This window comes from Macaca nemestrina, chromosome 9 (assembly GCF_043159975.1).
Source record: "Macaca nemestrina isolate mMacNem1 chromosome 9, mMacNem.hap1, whole genome shotgun sequence".
NCBI lineage: Eukaryota > Metazoa > Chordata > Mammalia > Primates > Cercopithecidae > Macaca > Macaca nemestrina.
The window spans coordinates 48,631,335-48,653,223 of record NC_092133.1 but is presented as its reverse complement, the minus strand read 5'-3'; positions in this window follow the sequence as shown (position 1 = coordinate 48,653,223).

Below are 21,889 nucleotides of genomic sequence, written 5' to 3'. Positions count from 1 at the left end.
GATGGTGACAGTCGTGGACAGAAGAAAAATTTAACTCATATACATTCCTTGTTATAATTTTGGAAAATAAATATTTCAAAACTTCAGAACAATGATGGTGAACACAATAAAATCAATAATATGCAATATGGAATCCCTCATCAGTTATTATAAATCTTTATTACAAAGAGTTCTTACAAGCACATTATCAAGGAAGAGCACCAGCCTACTGATAACAGTTTCTGAAGAAAAAAGTGACATCAGAAAAGATGTCAGTGAACATGAGAGAAATTTTCTTTCGCAGAAATATATATCGCTAAGAGATAATCCAGGAAAGGAAAAGGGGATTACACATTCATCAAATGCTCTAATACTGGATTTATAAGTTGCCCTGTAAACATAGGGGAGAACCTTTTTATCTTAACTTCACAAATTAATGCACCAGTAATTTGAGAAGCTGCCTAGTGGTATTAGTACAAACATCTTTGATGTCCATTTCATGAAAGTTATCAAACGAATAGGCATAAAGTTGTTCATACTTCCTTTCTATCCTTTCAATGTTTATGGGATCTGAAGATATATCCCCTCTTTCATTTTCGATGTTGTTTATCTTCTCTCTCTCTCTTTTTTGACCTGCCTAGCTAGATGTTTATAAATTTTATTTATCTTTTCAAATAATCAGTTTATAGATTCATTAACTTCTTTTACTGTTGTTCAAATTACTTTCACTTACCTCACATTGATTTCCTGAGTAATGGGAACTCAACCCAATAAGATCAATGAAATATAATGATAATTTTCTGAGATGCCACTGTGCTTAAACAGGCATAAATGTAGGCTGCAAATACTACTACCATTTGTCACCATATGCAAGAAGTGTGTTGACAAAAAATCAATTCACAGAAATAGATTTTAAACATTAAGAAAATCTGAATTATGGTATATTTTGAGTACAAATATAGCTGAGTTAATAATCTCCCTTTTGACTTTGTTACGTGAACTAATAAATTTCCTGTTTGATTAAGGCATTTTGGTTTGGAATGTGTGTGTGTGTGTGTGTGTGTGTGTGTGTGTGTGTGTGTATCTTATGATGTAAAGAATCCTAACTTATACAACATATTTTGCAGTGTTAGAGATGAGAGGAGTCCAGTAATAATAACAAAAAGAACATCTGTAATAGGAACAAGTATCAGAGGCTATGACTTTTGGTCAAGATAGTAGACTAAGTTGACATAGGAATTCTTCCCATCTACTTGACCTACCTTTAACATGCACTTAAACTCTCCAAATATAAATAAATAATTGGTAAATGTGTTTTAAATTTTAAAATAGATATATACACTCAAGAGCAAAAAAGTTAAAATAGAAATTCAATTTATAAAAAGGCAAGGAGAAAATATAGTCATAAAGATGAATCCAAGACATCCAAGAGCGTATATGTTCTCAATATGATAGGGGCTGATATTTATTGTCCACATAAGAATAACAGTAGTAAGTAACAATTACATAACATTTAATATATTGCAGACACCACTCTAAGCATTGTATGTACATCAAATTATTTAATCCTCACAAAAAACCTATGAGGAATATACTATTATTATACTTCACTTTGAAGAAACTGGAGTAGGAAAGGGTAAATTAACTCACCCAAGATTACATAGCTGGTAACTGGCATAAAAAAGAAGAAAATCTCCACCCAATCTGGAACAAGGATTAGAAATTCTCTAACCCACTAGTCCTGGGGGAAAACAAGAAGCAATTGGCCTACATGAAACTGTGATCAATCAAAAACAGATTTATCTCTCCCCTCACCCTCAACCCCACCAAAGAAATAAATAAAACCAGAATCCTTAGACTGCCACGGGTAAGGGTGAGTAATGAGCTGTAGAAAGTCCCTGAGGTGAAAGACTAACATAGAGGCCCGGCTGTAGCAGCTATAAAAACCCATCTGTTAGGAAAGCTTCCACAGCTGAAGGTATGCTTAGACTCCAAGAAAGACAACTTTCACAGAAGATGAGCTTAAGGCAAAAGTTATAAACACAAAAAGCAGTCTATCATCAAGAAATATAATCCATAGACCAGTAAGGTGAAGAATTCACACCTGAGGAACTAGAGATAATACGGCAATCTTAAAATGATTTTAAATAAGTATATGTAAATTGTTCAAAGAAATAAAATAATGTACTTTTTCAGTATTTCCAACGTGCTTCTCATCATGTTCTACATGATAGGTTCAATTAAACTTACCAACTGTATGCGGTAGATAGGCAACATTATCACTAATTTAGTGTGAGGAATATGAGAGCTTAAGTAAGTGGCCCAGGGTCATACATCTTGTAGATGAAGAAGCCAGGATTCAATTTAGTCAGTTTAGCTCCAGAAGCAATTTTTGACTAGAGGGGCATATTAAAATCCTAATGGGACCCAAAATCTATCACTGCTATGCTGTCTCAAATTGTCTAAAACCACCTAGTCTAATTTAATTCATAATTTAATTAATGTTCATTTGCTTCATGTTGATATAATGATGATATGTCTGAGGACATATTTATAAGAGAATGTGGTTGCACTTAAAAAAGGTTGCAGTATAAAACAGAGAGAAAAAGATAAGATGATAAATTTTAAAGTGCCATATATTGTGATAAATAATTCAGAAATGGACATTTCTGAATTAATTTTTAACAAGTTATTCTTACCACAGGTTCAAGAAGAATCTGGTAGTCCAAAATAAGGGGAAGGAACATGTTTGTGGAAGAAGAAAAATGTGGCAATCTTTGCTATGAGCCATTATACGGAACCAAGAAAGAAAGAACAAAAATTATACTCTGATTGGTCAGAGTACTGAAAATAAAATCAAATATGTCAACTATAAGAAATGGCCCAATACAAGATAAGCCATTCCCAGAAACAAACTTTAGTTTGACATAAAGTCTATCTGCACATACAAAAAAACAGGTACCATGGAGGAGGAAGGGAGGGAGAGAAAGAAGGAGAGAGGTGGGAGAGAGGGAAGAAGGGAAGAAAAGGAAGGAAGCAAGCAAGCAAGCAAGGAAGGAAGGAAAGAAAGGGAAGGGGAGGGAAGGGGAGGGGAGGGGAGGGAAGGAAGGGGAGGAAGGAGAGTTGGGGAGGGGAGGGAAGGGAAGAGGGAACGGAAGAGGGAAGGGAAGGGAATGGAAGAGGGAAGGGAAGGGAAGGGAAGGGAAGGGAAGGGAAGGGAAGGGAAGGGAAGGAAAGGGAAGGAAAGGGAAGGAAAGGGAAGGTCTTATAGAGAGAGAGATAGAATATAGATGGCCCTTGGATTTAATGAAAGATGTTGGGTGTCATGTTAATGACTTTTCTCATTGTCACACACAGAATAGCTTCATGATCAACCAATCTTTTCAATTTTTTGTTCAAACTGGAATAAAGTCCAGGATGAAGTAGCTTAGAAGCAGGTAACAATTATCCAGAAGTGCTGGCTACCTCACTAACAACTTTAAGAGCTTAAAAGAATCATTATCTCAAGACACACTGCTAGGGAGGATCTTATCCTAGAGCCCAAAAGAACTTACAATTTATCATAGAGGATGAAAGTCTGGGGTCCTATTTTGTCTTCTATTTAAGGGATGGGAGAAACTTATGAAAGTATATGGGATCATATAGTTTGAAGTTGGGTAACATGATGCCTCCAGATTTGTTCTTTTTGCTTAGTCTTGTTTTGGCTATGAGGATTCTTTTTAGTTCCATATGAATTTTGAGATTGTTTTTTCTAGTTCTGTGAAGAACAATGGTGGTATTTTGATGGAAATTGCATCTCAAGACACATTGCTAGGGAAGATTTAATCCTAGAGCCCCAAAGAACTTACAATTTATCCTAGATAATGAAAGTCTGGGGGTATTGTTTTATCTTCTCTTTAAGGGACATCATTTCTACAAGTCTGTTTTCTTCCACTGGAAAGGAGATTGGTGATTGTGATGTTCTGGTTCTGTTACTTTGCTAATTCTGCTCCAGAAGAGCTGAATGAATGGTCTGATTGATGTTATTTGGGTAAAACAAGTTAGTTGACTTTTCTTCTTTGTTGGATCACCTTCCACAGGTCTCAGACATTTTTCCATGGTAGGCTCTGTCTCTCTACCAATAAGGAAAGCTGTCCCAGTTCATCTCTACCCTGTCTGTATGGGTAAACCTGGATAGATAAGCACATTTGCCCACAGACATAAGCCATATCCTCTAATATCAAGTTTATCTATAATAATAATAATGGTATTTTGATATTCCATTTTCTGACTATGTTGTAATAGTCCTTAAATTAATTGAAATACAGGTGGGAACTAAGGCTGATGTTTATTATGTTCTATCTCAGGGCTGCTTGATAGAATATTTCACAAAACAAAATGATCTATAATCTATGCTATCTTACTTGGTAGCTACTTGCCATATGTGTCTATCGAACACATGAAATGTGGCTAGTGCTACTGAAGAACTAAATGTTTAATTGTATTTGGTTTTAATTAATTTAAATTTGGATCGTGGCTACCATATTATACAGTAAACTTTAGATCTTAATACCTCTCTTTTATTCTCTTGCTTTTTCTTTCCCACCTTGAACCAGAGGAAATACATGTAGCAGCCAATAGGACTAACTAAATAATTTGATCTTTACTTTAACTCTAGTGAACATATCAGGAAGGAATGTGGGAGGTAAGGAGGGGAGAAATTGTTGAGAAACTGTATGGGACTACATAGTTTGAAGTTGGGTAACATGATGCCTACAGATTCATTCTTTGTGCTTAGTCTTGCTTTGGCTATGCGGGCTCTTTTGTGATGATGGTGGTATTTTGATGGAAATTGCATCAAATTTATAGGTTGCTTTTGGCAATCTAGTTATTATCGCAATATTAATTCTACCCATCCATGAGCATGAGATGTGTTTCCATTTCTTTGTGTCATCTATGATTTCTTTCAGTAGTGCTTTGTAGCTTTCCTTGTAGAGGGCTTTCACCTCCTTGGTAAGTTATTTATTTATTTTATTTTATTTGTTTATTTATTTAGACGGAGGCTCATTCTGTGGCCCAGGCTGGAGTGCAGTAGCATGATCTCAACTCACTGCAACCTCTGCCTCCCGGGTTCAAGTGATCTTCCTACCTCAGCCTCTTGAGTAGCTGAGATTACAGGCACGTGCCACCACGCTTGGCTAATTTTTGTATTTTTAGTAGAGATGGGGGTCCATCATGTTGGTCTGGTCTTGAACTCCTGACCTCAAGTGATCCTTCCATCTCAGCCTCTCAAAGTGCTGGGATTACAGGTGTGAGCCACCATGCCTGGCCTGGATTTTAATTTTGTTTTGCAGCTATTGTAAAACGGGTTGGGTTCTTGATTTGATTCTCAGCGTGGTCGCTGTTGATGTATAGCAGCACTACTGATTTGTATACATTGATTTTATATCCTGACACTTTACTGAATTTATTTGTCAGATCTAGGAGATTTTTGGATGAGTCTTTAGGGTTTTCTAGGTATATGATTATATCATTAGCAAACAGTGACAGTGTGACTTCTTGTTTACCTATTTGGATGCCCTTTATTTCTTTCCCTTGTCTGATTGCTCTGGCTAGGACTTCCACTACTATGTTGAATAGAAATGCTGAAAGTGGGTATCCTTGTCTTGTTCCAGTTATCAGGGAAATGTTTTCAACATTTCCTCATCCAGTATAATGTTGGCAGTGGGTTTGTCATTGGTGGCTTTTACTACCTTAAGGTATGTTCCTTCTATGTCATTTTTGCTGAGGGTGTTAATCATAAAGGGATGCTGGATTTTGTCAAATCTTTTTTTTTCTGTGTCTATTGAGATGATTATGTGATTTTTGTTTTTAATTCTGTTTCTGTGGTATATCACATTTATTGACTTGCATATGTTAAACTATCCCTCTATCCCTGGTGGGAAACCCACTTGATCATGGTGGATTATCTTTTTGATATGCTGTTGGATTCAGTTAGTTAATATTATGTTGAGGATTTTTGCATCTATGTTCATCAGGGATATTGGTCTGTAGTTTTTTGTTGTTGTTGATGTTATGTCCTTTCCTGGTTTTAGTATTAGGGAGATACTGGCTTCATTGAATGATTTAGGGAGGATTCTCTCTCTCTCTATCTTTTGGAATAATTTCCACAGAATTGGTACCAATTCTTCATTGAACATCTGATAGAATTCAGCTGTGAATCCATCTGGTCCTGGACATTTTTTGTTGGCAATTTTTTATTATCATTTTGGTATCACTACTTATTATTGGGCAGTTCAGATTCTATTTCTTCCTCGTTTAATCTAGGAAGGTTGTATGTTTCCAGGAATTTGTCCATCTCCTCTAGGTTTTCTAATTTGTGTGTGGAAAGGTGTTCATAGTAGCCTTGAATGAAATTTTGTATTTCTGTGGAATCAGTTGTAATATTTCTTCTTTCATTTCTAGTTGAGCTTATTTGTATCTTCTCTATTCTTTTCTTGGTTAATCACACTAATGGTCTATGAATTTTATCTTTTCACAGAACCAGCTTTTGTTCCATTTATGTTTTCTGTTTTGTTTGTTGTTTTTCAATTTCATTTAGTTCTGCTCTGATCTTTGTTATTTCTTTTCTTCTGCTGGCTGTAAGTTTTGTTTGTTCTTGTTTCTATAGTTCCTCGAGGTATGACTTTAGATTGTCTATTTGTGTTCTTTCAGACTTTTTGATGTAGGCATTAATGCTATGAACTTTTCTCTTAGCACCACTCTTGTTGTATCCCAGTGGTTTTGATAGGTTATACCACTCTTATTATTCAGTTCAAAGAGTTTCTTAATTTCCATCTTGATTTCATTGTTGACTCTTCAATTACTCAGGAGCAGATTATTTAATTTCCATTATTTTCACGATTTTGAGGGTTCCTTTTGGAATTGCTTTCCAATTTCTTTTTTTTCTTGAGATGGAGTCTCCCTGTGTAGCCCAGGCTGGAGTGCACTGGTGCGATCTCGGCTCACTGCAACCTCCCGCTTCCCGGGTTCCAGTGATTCTCCTGCCTCAGCCTCCTGAGTAGCTGGGACTATAGGTATGCACCACCATGCCTGGCTAATTTTTGTATTTTTAGTAGAGATGGGGTTTCACCATGTTAGCCAGGGTGATCTCAATCTCCTGACCTCATGATATGCCCACCTCGGCCTCCCAAAGTGCTGGGATTACAGGCATGAGCCACCGTGCCCGGCCTGCTTTCCAATTTTATTCCACAGTGGTCTGAGCGAGTACTATAAGGCTATAGTCACCAGAACAACATGGTATTTGTTGGTATAAAAATAGGCACATAGGCCAATGGAACACAAGAGAATCCTGAAATAAAGCCAAATATATATAGCCAACTAGTCTTTGACAAACAAAAACATAAAGTGGGGAAAGAACACCCTATTCAACTAATAGTGCTGAGATAACTGGCAAGCCACATGTAGAAGAATAAAACTGAATCCTCATCTCTCACCTTATACAAAAATAAACTCAGTATGGATCAAAGACGTACATCTAAGACCTGAAACCATAAAAATTCTAGAATATTGGAAACACCCTCCTACAAATTGGCTTAGGAGAAGCCTTCAGAATCAAGAACCCAAAGCAAATGCAGCAAGAACAAATATAAATAGATTGGATCAAATTAAACTAAAAAGCTTCCACACAGCAAGATAAATAATCAGCAGAGTAAACAGACAACCCACAGAGTGGAAGACAATCTTCACAAATTAGGTATCCAACAATGGACCAATATCCAGAATCTAAAAGCAACTCAAACAAACCAGCAAGAAGAAAAACAAATAATCCCATCAAAAAGTAGGCAAAGGACATGAATAGACAATTCTCAAAAGAAGATATTAATACAAATGGCCAACAAACATATAAAAAAACAAGATCAACATTACTAATGGTCAGGGAAATGAAAATCAAAACCACAATGCATTATCACCTTATTCCAGCAAGAATGCCCATAATTTAAAAAATCAAAAAACAATAGATGTTGGCATGAATGTGGTGGAAAGGGAACACTTTTACACTGCTGATAGGAATGTAAACTAGTACAACCACTATGGGAAACAGTATGGAGAGTCCTCAAAGGACTAAAAGTAGATCTGCCATTTGATCCAGCAATCCCACTACTGGGTATCTATCCAGAGGAAAAGAAGTCATTATATGGAAAAGACACTTGTACATGTATGTTTTTAGCAGCACAATTTGCAATTGCAAAAACATGGAACCAGCCCAAATGCCCATCAATCAAGTGGGTAAAGAAAATTTTATATATATATAAAATATATATTATATATATTATATATATTAAATATAAATATATAATATATGTTAAATATATATATAAAGTATATTATATATTTTAATATATATTTAATATATATAATTATATATATACACACACACACCCCCCATAGAATAGTACTCAGCCATAAAAGGAATGAAACAATGGCATTCGCAGCAACCTGGATGAAGTTGGAGACAATTATTGTAAGTGAAGTCACCCAGAAATGGAAAACCCAAACATCATATGTTCTCACTTATAAGTAGGAGCTAAGCTATAAGGACACAAAGGCATAAAAATGATATGTTGAACTTTGGGGACTTACCGGAAGGTTGGGAGTAGTGATGAGGGATAAAAGACTACACACTGGGTACAGTGTACACTGCTTTGGTTATGGGTGTACCAAAATCTCAAAAACCACTACTAAAGAACTTATCCGTGTAACCAAACACCACATGTTCCCCCAAAAGCCTATTTTTAAAAAAATGTATGAAATTACCACAAACAGAGGGAATGAAAGTAGACAGATCTGGAAACACTTGCTGTGTCATTGATGGGGAACATTGAGTAGTCCACATTTGGACATTAAATAATAGGGACTTCAGTGTGATTCTCTATAAGAACATGGTATCATTTGCTTTATTACTTTGCCCAGGGTTTTAATCAGTTCCATTGCAAGAAGCCAAACACACACAGGATGTTGTCAGTAGGAAAGAGATATCATTGAAACAAAACACAGATATTTATGTCGGCTCTACAAGGACCGTATCTATCTGGTCATCATTTCACTTTGTTGGGTGTTGGTGGATACAGTAATAAATGAATAAAAACATCAGTGATACCACACAAAAAGAGGAAGTTCAAAAAGCCTTCACTAGTAGCTAGAACAAGAAATAGAAGTTCAGGAGCCTCTTCACTTTCTTGGTCAAGTGCTTCATGTTTTTCTCATCTCAGCTTCTATCTGGACAAATGCCTCTTTCCTTTTCTTCTATAGGCCAATTTATTTTACTTAAACATGATCTAACTCCTCTCTCCATGCTCTCCTAGTTCAAGGGCCTCAGACATTCAGAGTATCTGTGTTCCAAATACACATTTATCTTATTGGCTCAGCATAAGCCAAATTCCTCAAAAGAGGCAAGATAGGCAAGTATCTGCTATAAATTCTACCCCAGGATTAGTTCTGATAATGTGATTATACAGAAATGAGTAAAAATGTAGTATATTAAGGAACTACTCTAGAGATTCCATACGTATTACTCATTTAAGCTTCAAAAATACTCAAAGCTCACTCGTGTTATTTATTTTCTCCAGATAACAAAAAATGCAGCTCAGAGAAGCTAAGAAATATCCAAGATATTAGAAGAAGCAACAGCAAGTGCTTTTTGTACAAAAACATTCTGCTTCTACTTTAAACTAAACTGTCAATATTCCTTAGCAGGATTTTGTATTAGTTAGGAAGTAGGAGTATTCTGACACATACCATGACTCCTGCCTTGGACTTCCCCAAACACAAAGTTCTCAAAGCGATTCTTTGTGCAACAATTAGACTTAGGAGTTTTATGTTTGTGTAATTGTGTGTGTGTGGTGTGTGTGTGTGTGTTACTTTCATTAGATTGAGAATGCTTTTAACATAAAAGGACTAAGACCCTTTTATGTTAAGACCCTCTGCATATTCATTTATTCTTTATGACACTAACTCTAGAATAAATGTACATTTGTATTAAAGTTCAGATATTTCTTAAGATACGTTTCTGGTTAAGAGCATTGACACTGACCAAATCTCTCTTAATTTGTTTGTTATTAAGAAATACAAAAAACTAGCCGGGCGAGGTGGCGGGCGCCTGTAGTCCCAGCTACTCGGGAGGCTGAGGCCGGAGAATGGCGTAAACCCGGGAGGCGGAGCTTGCAGTGAGCTGAGATCCGGCCACTGCACTCCAGCCTGGGTGACAGAGCGAGACTCCGTCTCAAAAAAAAAAAAAAAAAAAAAAAAAAAAAAAAAGAACTAGAAGATTGCTAGCCAAGTACTAGCCAAGTACTATGTGTTTGTTTTCAATAAATGCTTGTGGAGGGTGGAGTGGGCGCTGCCTAGAAATTCACAGTCTCTGAGTGTGCAGACAAGAAACAAGAGCAGGGATGACTCTCATAGCTCTTGGAGGAAAGAACGTATAACTGATGGAGAAAATAAATCCATAATCTTAAGTGTTAGGATATATAAAAGTCATCTTCTTTTTGAAAGTTCATAGAGACTCATGTTTAGTACCATTTTAGGATTTGCATTTCAGAATTTTTGTTTTATATTTTTTCAAAGTGTCTCAAAATAATAACAATAGATAACATTTGGTACACATTTAGTGTATCCTAAGCACCTTGATTATCATTTACATGCATTGTCTCAATCTTTATGACAACTTTACTAGCTAAGCATAGTTATTCTCATTCTTTATCTGAGGAAACTGAGGCTCAGAGGAATGAAATGACTTTCTCCATATCACCAGATAGTAAGTGGGAAAGCTAGGAATTGTATCCATAGAGTCTGAATCTATAGTTATCATTCTTAATTACTTTATTCCTATATTGCCTTCCTTAACTTCAGACTTTTGTTAGCACAAAATATTTAGCCTACATTTATTCGAATCTGAGCAATTTGCATGGCTTTGCTCTGCTGTAGGGAAGTTCATGTACCTTTAAAGTTTGCCAAGATAGAGTCATCTGTGTTTCTCAGCTCAGCCTATATAACATCTTGAGTATTCCTGTCTACATCCCCTGACATGTCCCCCTAAATTTTTAACCATTTAGCTCATCACAGTTATTGCTTATAATAGCAAAACAGTGCCCATCATTACATAACTATTTAAAGAAATCGTGGTTTATCCACAAAAGAGATAAATATACAGCCATAATAGAGTATGTTATTGAAGAATATTTATTGGCATGGAAATTATTCCATACTGTCAATTTATAAGACAGCATATTCTGTACTACCCTTTTGAGTAAAGAAATATATATATAAATGTTAATATTGATTACTTTTATCTAGTAGACTTGCATGTGTGTTTATTTTTGCCTGAAATGTTCTAAATTTCTATAAAAAGTTTATACTGATTCTCTAACAAAACATATCTTTTAAAAAATAGTAGGAAATCTTCAAGACTAAAATGTTTCACTGCTTTTATTAAATTGTTGGCAGGTAGTTGTGATTCCTCTTAAATTTAAACTCCTATAAGCACCTAGTTACTCTGCCAGGAATGAGGTATGTATACTGTCTTGCTTCATAAATGCTTTGCATATATGTTTAACTCTACACAATAGTAAGAAAAATGAAGAGGAATGTTTTATACATGCTCTCCCTATGCTTAACTCTAAACAGAGTATACAATTTCAGCTAAAAAATAACAAATAAGGATTCCCTAGTTTCTCATTAATCTCACACATTTACCAACACCTGTTTATCACCAATTCATTCACATAATTAAAAAATATTAATATTTATATACTTATATATGTCATATCATTATATACACTATAAATTCACAGATATTTATACATAAATATAATTTATATTTATGTAATAAGTATATCTGATATTATATTAATATATATTTAATATGATATATTTATATCTAAATATAAAACTTAACTGTAAATATATTTGCATATATTTCATATATGTATAAATACTTCACATATCATATTGTTGTGCAACAAGCCTTGTGAAAATAGCCCTTTAGATGAGAAAGAATTATAACTTCCACACTATGGAGGAATAAAAATTAAATGATGAGGATCTAAGGAAAAAGTTGTTTAGAGCAATTACTGTGTATCAGGACCATTCAAAGCCTGGAGACCGTCCTGCAACTCTAAGTTTATATGGAGAATACCATGGACTTCCTCTATGATTCAGTGTGAAAAATTATTTGCCAACTATAACCTCCAAAAAAATTTTTCTAATACTAGACTATAGAATTAATTCAAAGAATGGAAAATTTTAAAATTTCAAATTGGAGGATGGGGACTCCATATGGATTGTCTTGAGTCATCTCCTAAGAAATATCATAAAAATATCATTAAAAATGTATCAGCATAAGTTCAAGCCACTTAATACTGAATTTCTAGAACACTGGCATAATCAGTACTTTCCTTTGCTGCCAAAATTTCTTTCATAAGTCACAGTAGTAAAAGCTATTTTATATATTCTACAAAGTGTCAAGTATGTACTAGCTGCTGAGGACAATTGGTGAACAAAACATTCATAACCCTTGACCTCATGGAACTTATGATTTAGTAAGATAAAACATAAGTAATCACGTAAATAAACATACAACTGCAAGTTGTACATTTCTACATACATACCAAAAAATTACATACCTACAAAAAACCTATAAAAGAGAAATACATGGTATATAAAAAGAGATTTGATCTAATTCAGTGCAGGAGAAAGGCTTCCTTAAGGAAGTCAAATTTGAGCTAATATATGTGAAATTAAGAGAAGTTCATCAGGCAAAGAAAGAAAAAAGGAACTCCAGGTGATGAAAATAATGTAGACAAAGGCCCAGTGACAAAGAAAAGCAAGAGTTTATAAGGGACAAAACAAGCCAGTACATTTGGAGAGGAAAGAAAGAAGGGAAATGGAATGAGCAAATGGTGACGAGGCAAGTTTGTAGACCAAGAGAGACTTTAGTTCTACTCTTATCTTAAAAACAGTGGACAGAGTTGATGGTTTTTAATAAGAACATGATACAATTGGCTTTTCTTTTTAAATGTTCTTGCTGCAGAGTGAGCACAGATTGGAGAAAGATAAGATACTACTAATTTATTTAGGAAGTTATCATAAATTTTAGGTGAGAAACAGTACCTTGACCAGGATGGTGGTGAAAATGGAGCGAAGTAGATGGATAGTAGAAATGTATTTCAGAGGCCAAATAACAGGACATGGCAGTGCATTATATGTGGGAGGTGAGGGAGAGGGAAGTGTAAATGGGTTACTAGGGTTCTGATTTTCAGAAGATAGAGAACATTGGAAGGAAAACAAGACTAAGGAATTCTCAAGAGTCATGAATTTGAATCTAAATATGATCATTTTGAGATGCTTTTGAGGCATTCAATATGGGATATCTACTAGCCAAATATCTATCTTTGTATCCACCTTTCTGTCTTTGGAACTCAGAGAAAGTTAGAGATATAAATTTGTGAATCACTAGCATGTAAGTGGTACTTGAAAACAAGAACCTTAATGAAGTTATCCAGAAAAGTCATAGAGTGAAAGGAGATAGATGAGAGCGTATGTTGAACCATGAAGAATTTTAATATAATGACTGGTAGAAGTGGATGAGCCAGAAAGAGAGAAAGGAAGTGCCTGGATAAGAAACCAAGGGAGAATGGTATCATAGAAATCAATAGGGAATGAGGGTTTCAGGAAGTACCTGTCAGAATCAAATGTACTGAAAAATCAGAAGGATGAAGACTGAAAATTGCATACTGAAATCCAGCAACACTGGAGCTCATTGTCTGAAATAAGAGCTATTTAAGTGAAATAATAGAGGCAGAAGTAATTGTAAATAAGGAATAATAGAGGATGAGTAAATAAAATAGCAGATGTGGGCAACTAGGCAATCCTTTGAAAAAGTAAACACTTTTTTTTGAGACAGAGTTTCACTCAGTCACCCAGTCTGGAGTGCAATGGTGTGATCTAGGCTCACTGCAACCTCTGCCTCCCAGGTTTCAGTGATTCTACTGCCTCAGCCTTCCGAGTAGCTAGGATTATTAGAGGCACCCTCCATCATGCCCAGCTAATTTGTGTGTTTTTAGTAGGGACAGGGTTTCACCATGTTGGCCAAGCAGGTCTTGAACTCCTGACCTCAGGTGATCCACCCCCCTTGGCTTCCCAAAGTGCTGGGATTACAGGTGTGAGTCACCATGCCTGGCCAAAAAAGTAAACTCTTAAGAAGTATGTTTGTGGCATGAAGCAATAATATAGGGCCATAGCTGGAGAGAAAGATTTTTATAGTATTTGGTTTTGCTTCTTTTTTCTTTTTCTTTTTTTTTTTTTTTTTTTTTTTTGAAACAAGGTGTGGTTCTATCACCCAGGCTGGAGTGCAGTGGTGCGATCTCAACTCACTGCAAACTCTGCTTCCTAGGCTTAAGTGATTCTCATGCTCAGCCTCCAGAGTAGGTAGGATTACAGGCTCCCATCACCACATGCTCAGCTAATTTTTGTATTTTTCATAGAGACAGGTCTCACCATGTTGCCTAGGCTGGTCTCAAACTTGAGCTCAAGCCATCTGCCTGCGTTGGCCTCCCAAAGTGCTGAGATTACAGAAGTAAGCCACCACACCCAGACAGTTTTGCTTTTTTTAATGTGAAAAACCAATGGAAAGGATCCAGATAAGGAGAGAGATTGCATGTACAAATGAAGAAGGCATTATATATCATGTAAAGAATAATATTTTACTAGAACACAACTTTTTAAAAGGCAGACATCTTTAATCTGTCCACAGGTATATCCTTAGGATTTAGAATATTGTCTGCTTCATAATACATAATAAATATTTAGTGAGAGAAAGATATGAATCTATGATTCCTTAGGAGCTGTGATGGGAAGGAAGCCAAAGTACTTGTAGAAGGATTAGCCTTACAGAGGAAGAAGAAAGGCTCTTAAATTATAATAAAAAGGAAAAATGACAGTAGAGGGGCAGATCTATGAAGATTTCTATGCTTCATGATATTTCCAACTTATAGCTTCTAGCTTCTCATGAAGTAGATCATAAGGTTGAGGTTCCTCTTGGGGTGAGGGAAAAAGAGAGTTAGATAAAACGTGAGAATGTAGTTGTCACTGATGAGTATGAGAGATGTACAGTAGTGTCATTGGAAAGGGGTCCCAATCCAGACCCCAAGAGAGGGTTGGTTCTTGGATCTCGCACAAGGAAAAATTCAAGATGAGTCTATAAAGTGAAAGCAAGTTTATTAAGAAAGTAAAGGAATAGGCAGGGCATGGTGGGCCACATCTGTAATCCCAGCACTTTGGGAAACCAAGGTGGGCAGATCACCTGAGGCCAGGACTTTGAGACCAGCCTGCCCAACATGGCCAAACCCTGTCTCTTATCAAAAAAACAGAAAAAATTAAATGGGCATGGTGGTGAGTGCCTGTAATCCCAGTTACTTGGGAGGCTGAGGCACAAGAATAGCTTGATCCCAGGGGCAGATGTTGCAGTGAACCGAGATCATGCCACTGCATGCTGCTGTGGTGCACACACGCACAAAAGTAAAGGAATAAAAGAATGGCTACTCCATAAGCAGAACAGCCCTGAGGGCTGCTGGTTGCCCATTTTAATGGTTATTTCCTGATTATATGCTAAACAAGGGGTGGATTATTCATGCCTCCCCTTTTTAGACCCTGTGGAGTAACTTCCTGACATTTCCATGCCATATGTAAATTGTCATTGCGCTGCTGGGAGTGTAGCAGTGAGACCAACCAGAGATCACTCTCATGGCCATCTTGGTTTTGGTGGGTTTTAGCTGACTTCTTTACTGCAACCTGTTTTATTAGCGAGGCCTTTATGACCTGTATCTTGTGTCGACCTCCCATCTCATCTTGTGACTAAGAATGCCTTACCCTGCTGGGAACACAGCCTGGTAGGTCTCAGCCTATTTTACCCAGCCCCTATTCAAAATGAAGTCACTCTAGTTCAAACACCTCTGACAGTAGTCCTCTCTTATCCAGGATTTCACTTTCCATGGTTTTAGTTACCCACGGTTAACTGCTGTCTGAAAAGAGGTAGGTATTATATATAGTATTAAGATATTTTGAGAAGAAAGAGAGAGAGAAAGAGGGAGATGCAACATTCACATAATTTGTATTACAATATATTGTTATGTTGTTCTATTGCTGATAATCTTTTGCTGTGCCTACTTTATAAATTAAACTTTATCATAGGTATGTATGCATAGGAAAACGTATAGTATACGTAGGACTCAGTACTATCTGTGATTTCAGGCATCCACTGGGAATCCTGGAATGTATCCCCATGCATAATGGGGAACTATTATATAGTAGAATTAACTGGTAATGGTGAAGGCTTCTTTGAGGTTGGTGATCATGAATTCATAATAGAACTTACGGGTATTTCTGTGACTTTCTCTGGCAGAACTCAGATGTTTGTAATCAGCTGTGGAAATAGAGATGGCTTGATCATTCTAGAACTGGAGTTAGACCATATAGCATAATAAAAGACAGATTTCAAATTTTTTTAGAATCATTCAGAAAATTCTTTGTTTTCTATGAAGGGTTTTGTTTTGTTTTCTACCAAGAGAAAACCCTATCCATTGTCATTGTGTCACTATCCAAAAATGCTAACTAAATGATGTGACTCAATATATAAATAGGCATGAAATAGTTAAATTGGAAAACTCAATATAGGTTGCTATAGCTAAAAGGATTTCCAATCACGGAGGGTGAAAAATAAGGAATTATAAATAGAGCTTCCTAGTTATAGAGAAGAATCTTTCAAACAATACCCAGCCAGAACAACAGCAGAGTGTCCCTGTATAAAGCCCCAAAGGCCTGAACATCTTCATTCACAGGTAAAGAGATTTCGTAGTAGGCTTTTGGGGCATTAGATAATAGAGGAGCTTGCATATCAGCTCAAAAGGTCAAAACTTCTCTATTACTCTATTGTTTTCCTAAGTGGTTTTTCTGAGGATAGGTTCAATGGGCTACACATAGGAATTCTGCTTAAATGAAAATACATTCCTTGATTAAGTAGATATAGAAAATCACTTAAACAGAGTTAGAGTTTTGTACTGCAACACCTTTTTGCATGTTAGAATAATCTATGAATTTCTAAATCTTGATTATAGCATAGAAATTTTCCAGGATTATCTGAGCAGAAACTTGTTTGTTTGTTTGTGTGTTTGTTTGTTTTTGAGACAGAGTTTCGCTCTATTGCCCAGGCTGAGTGCAGTGGTACAATCTCGGCTCACTACAACCTCCACCCCTCAGGTTCAAGGGATTCTTCTGCCTCAGCCTCCCAAGTAGCTGGGATTACAGGAGCCCATCACCGCACCTGGCTAATTTTTGTATTTTTAGTAGAGATGGGGTTTCACTATGTTGGCCAGTCTGTTTTCAAACTCCTGACCTCAGGTGATCCACCCGCCTCAGCCTCCCAAAGTGCTGGGATTACAAGCATGAGCCACCGTGCCTGGCCTGGGCAGAAACTGTTTATGAGAAGTAACTTGTGACTGTTGCAAAATATTGTTCTAGAAAAGAATGTCCACTTTTTCATACAATAATTTCTTGTGGTGTTAATTGGACAACCCTTTATTTTTTTCTTTTACATAACCTACATTCCTTGAGCTATAATTTAAATTAGGATTTCTCAAGTGTGGTCCCAGATCACTTGCATGTGTACATTAGTGTTTCTTGTTAAAACTGCGGATTTCTGTGCCTTAACTCAGAGCTAAAGAATCTCTGAGGTGGCGCCTAGGAATCTGAGTTAAAGCACGTACCCCAGTTATCATGTTAAAGTTTGAGAACTGAGGATTTCAGTCTACTTCCTCTCGCCAGTTGTCATCAACCTGGGTAATTCTCTTCCTTTCATTAAAACTTGATTTTTACAGGCTACTTGTGACCCTGCACCCTTTTGCTGGCATGCTGCAAGAGACTCCTTCTTTACATTCTTCATCTCTGGTTTGTTTTTAATTCCTTTCTGGTAATACAGGATCTTTGAAGAGTAGAATTTGCTAAAAATACATGAAAATACATGAAAACTTTCCTTCAAATAAAAAGCAATACCATTTATGTCTATACCAGTAAAAGGGGGAGATTAGAAATTACCTACATCATTTTATTCATTCAAAAATCTAGCCAACTTGCTTGATAATAAAAAAATGTATTTCTTCTCCAATAGATGAGGAGAAAAATGGCTGAATTAGTCAGAATATAACAGGATTGCCTGCTTTGGGATTGAATTTCAGAGTTCTCTGTTAGCTAAGGCATTCAGTGAGTGAGGTAATCTGATTGGTTAAAATTTTATCAATCAAGAAAAATATTTAAAACGTGAAATTTCAAATACCACAAAATACATTGTACCTTCGTATTGTATTAAAATGCAATAAATATTAATAGTTCAGTGTATAATTCAAGTATTTTTATAGGTGTTAATAAGTTATTTATTTAATTTATATTTTTTCATAAATTTTTTTGATAATTTGGGGTCTAGACCAATACAACAGAATATAAAATTGCCAATAATTTGAATATTTGTTGTTCTGCAACTAATGGACAGATTCCTAATTTCCTACAGATCTCAATTTCTAAGAGTGTGAACTGTAATATGGAAAATTGAACTGTAAGACAAAAAATCTGAGATAGGGTACCTTTACATTTCCCTCTAGTCCTAAAACTCTAATTTCATTAGCTTTTTGTTTTATTCATGTGCAAATACACACACATAGAACTTAAACATGTTAAATTGAAAGGCACTGCATATGTATACTATATTCCTCCAAAGATATGAAAGATAATCCTCATTAAATTTATCTGTGGATATTAAAATTCTTGCCTCCCATCAGCAATAAAATAGATGTTGCTTTTCCTTCCATTGACTCTGGCCACATGCTAAACTAACTTAAAAAAAAAAAAAAAAAGGCAATTTGTTTCATAGAAAGGAGAACTTGCTTTCAAATGTATATTTTAATTGCCTTTACATTTTGTTTAATTAGGGTGAGGAATGCATATTGGAAAAGTTTGTATGGTAATGATTACTATTTGGAATGCAGTGTCCTGATTGAAGTTGTAATAACTACAAGTCAACACAACTTGTATCAATAGTTGCAGCCATGCAGGAGCCACAGCTCTGATGTTATGTCTCTTGTCACTAGCATGTGCCATTGTGAGCCAGGCTGCAGCACAAGGCCTGTCTGCTTCCTCACAATAGTTTTTGCTCCCTGGGGAATACAAAGGCAGACAGTCTCTTTTCTCTTCTTTTCAACAGACACTCAGAGGATCTGTTACTTATTATCTTTGGAAGAAAAGACACAGGTTTCCACAAGCAACTTGAGCTTGTATCAGTTTTGAGATCAGAGAAGATGAGTTAGGTCCTTGGGACCCTTCTGCAAGACAAACTTTATTGTTGTTGTTGCTGATGAAAGTAGAACTCACAAGCATTCAGCAACTTTAGCTAGATTCATTTTTACTAACATCTTTATGACCACCTCTTCTGTGGAGAAAGGAGGCTTGATTGGAGAAGAAGGTGGGAGCCCACGGATGGGAGGGGTAATATAATTTAAAACAGGGGGGAGGGAGGAGAGAGAGGGAGTGGGGGAAGAGAGAGAAAGAGAGAGAGATTTCCTGGACCTCACAAAAAGTTACCATCTGAGAAGCATCTCTGTATCTCCAGCAACACAAAGTGGGTTGACATTTCACATAATAGATTTTCTTATATGCATCAGCCAGTTGCCATTCATAAAGCAAACTCATCCTTTTATTTTTAAGAAAAGGAGTCACATGGCATTAAGTAAAAAAAAAATCTTGTATTACACTCTGGGAGCTGGGTTTTAATCCTGGTACCACTATGGAATAGAATATTATATTAGGAATGTGACTTAACATCTCTGCCCCCCAGTCTCCTTGTCTGTAGGATTAAGACATTCAATTTAATTACTACCATAGTCTTTAAAAGTAAGAACGTTTAGCTCTAAAATACAATAAGCCTATTTTTTGAATTATCTTTCTTTGGTCTTATGGAGTTATAAATTTCTAACAGTTTAAATTAATACAGATTTATTCAGGCAAACTAGAAGTCCCTCAATTAACTTACACTTTCAACCAAGTATCTATGCATCTAAAGAGCAAAATTGTATTTCGGCAGGGCCACCTAGGAGCAAGAATAAAAAACAGCTGTAGCACAATACTCTCAAGGACCAGCCTTGGTAAAAGTTCTGAATGTGTCTGTTCATGATGAAAACCAAAGGGAAAAATGAAATGTTATATTTCCCTTTCATTGAATGGAAACTAATAATACATAGAGTAAAATACAGGCACCAACCCAAAGGCTTTCTTCTTTTTTAACTACAGCATCTGTGTGGACATTGTGGAGCCATCGAGACTGAATTCCCCAAATCTCTTAGGAAAATGATCATTCTCTTATTCTACCCTGAGTGATAGAGCACCAAGTAGAAAAAAGAGGCAGAAAACCAAAACATACGATCATTGATAGCCCTTGGATAAAATCCCATGGCCGATTATGCTTCCTAAGTACCAATCGAGAATCCATCCTAGTTTAGGCTCTGCTAACAACATGTTTATTTTATGGAATAAACCCAAGATTGAATTATCTCCTAAATTTTTAAAACCAAAATAAACATTTACCAGCATTATAATAAAACAAGATTCAGATTTACTGTGGAGCCAAGAGGGCTGATAAGTATGTGGCTAAGGCTATACCTAGAGATGTCAGGGTCCTCAAAATCCTCTTTTCTTATTGAATTATAGAGTTTCTCCTAAAGTGCCACCCAGCAGTCCATTCTCCCCTAAAAGAGACTCATCAACATCCTGAATTCAACCTTCCCAAGTATACTCAAAGCCTCCTTCTGGCTTTTTCTTCACTGGAACAGAAATGCCTTTATTGTCTTCTACATGTCTTAAACATTATTCTTTTGGTTGGTATAAACACTCACCACACCTCTACAGATTAACTTCCATATCATTGGGAAGCACTTTGGCTCACTTAGTCACTCAACCAGCCATTATTCCATTTATCAGATAATTGCTCATTGAGTATTGCTGCGATTTGGGGACACAAATTATCCCTTTCCCTCTTCAAGTTCCAAGCCAGTTGGGAAACAGGTACAAGAGTTAACAGGGAAAAAAAATGTGATATTATTGTTACCGGAGGCAAGGTTGGCTGAAAAAATGTGGCTTGACCCTAACAAACAGGTATCTTAATCTTTGCCGTCTAAATTGAATTCACTTAAGTAAACCAGTCACAGGCAGAGAGGCAGAATTCCGGCCCTCCACGGCATAGGAAAGGATGAAATTATACCTAGACTGCTTACCTATATATCAACAAGCATACACATCTTGTAGAATTATAGCTCTCCAAAATTATGTAAATAAAGCTGAATTTAATTCTTCCTCTTTTATTATTCTCTAGGTTAGACAGTCTTGTGTCTTTAATTGGTTTAAATAATAATAGCAAGTATTAAAGCATCATTCTGCAAAAATATAAAAGATATTTAGAAAATAATATTAGCATTTGCACAAGTAGGTGTGAATAAGATTTACTGGCCACAGAGCTGTTACCAGGTTCACAGCTAAAGATCCAGAAAAAAATATGGTTCTAAGAAAAGATCCAGAAAAAATATGGGGGACAAAAGTGAACAAAACTATGTTTGAAGCTAAAGCTGTTTTAACTTTGTATTATACTTCCTGGAAATATGTTCAAGTTTCTTTTTTAAAAAACCCACTAGATTTCCTGGTAGACAAAAAAATAATTAAGAACGTCTTTGAGGAATAGTAGAAATTGGCATTTATCCACCATTTACAACATTATCCCAATGATATGTTGAGAAACCACCAAAATGATACATCAAAACCCTGGAAGAATGTTTGTTTCAAA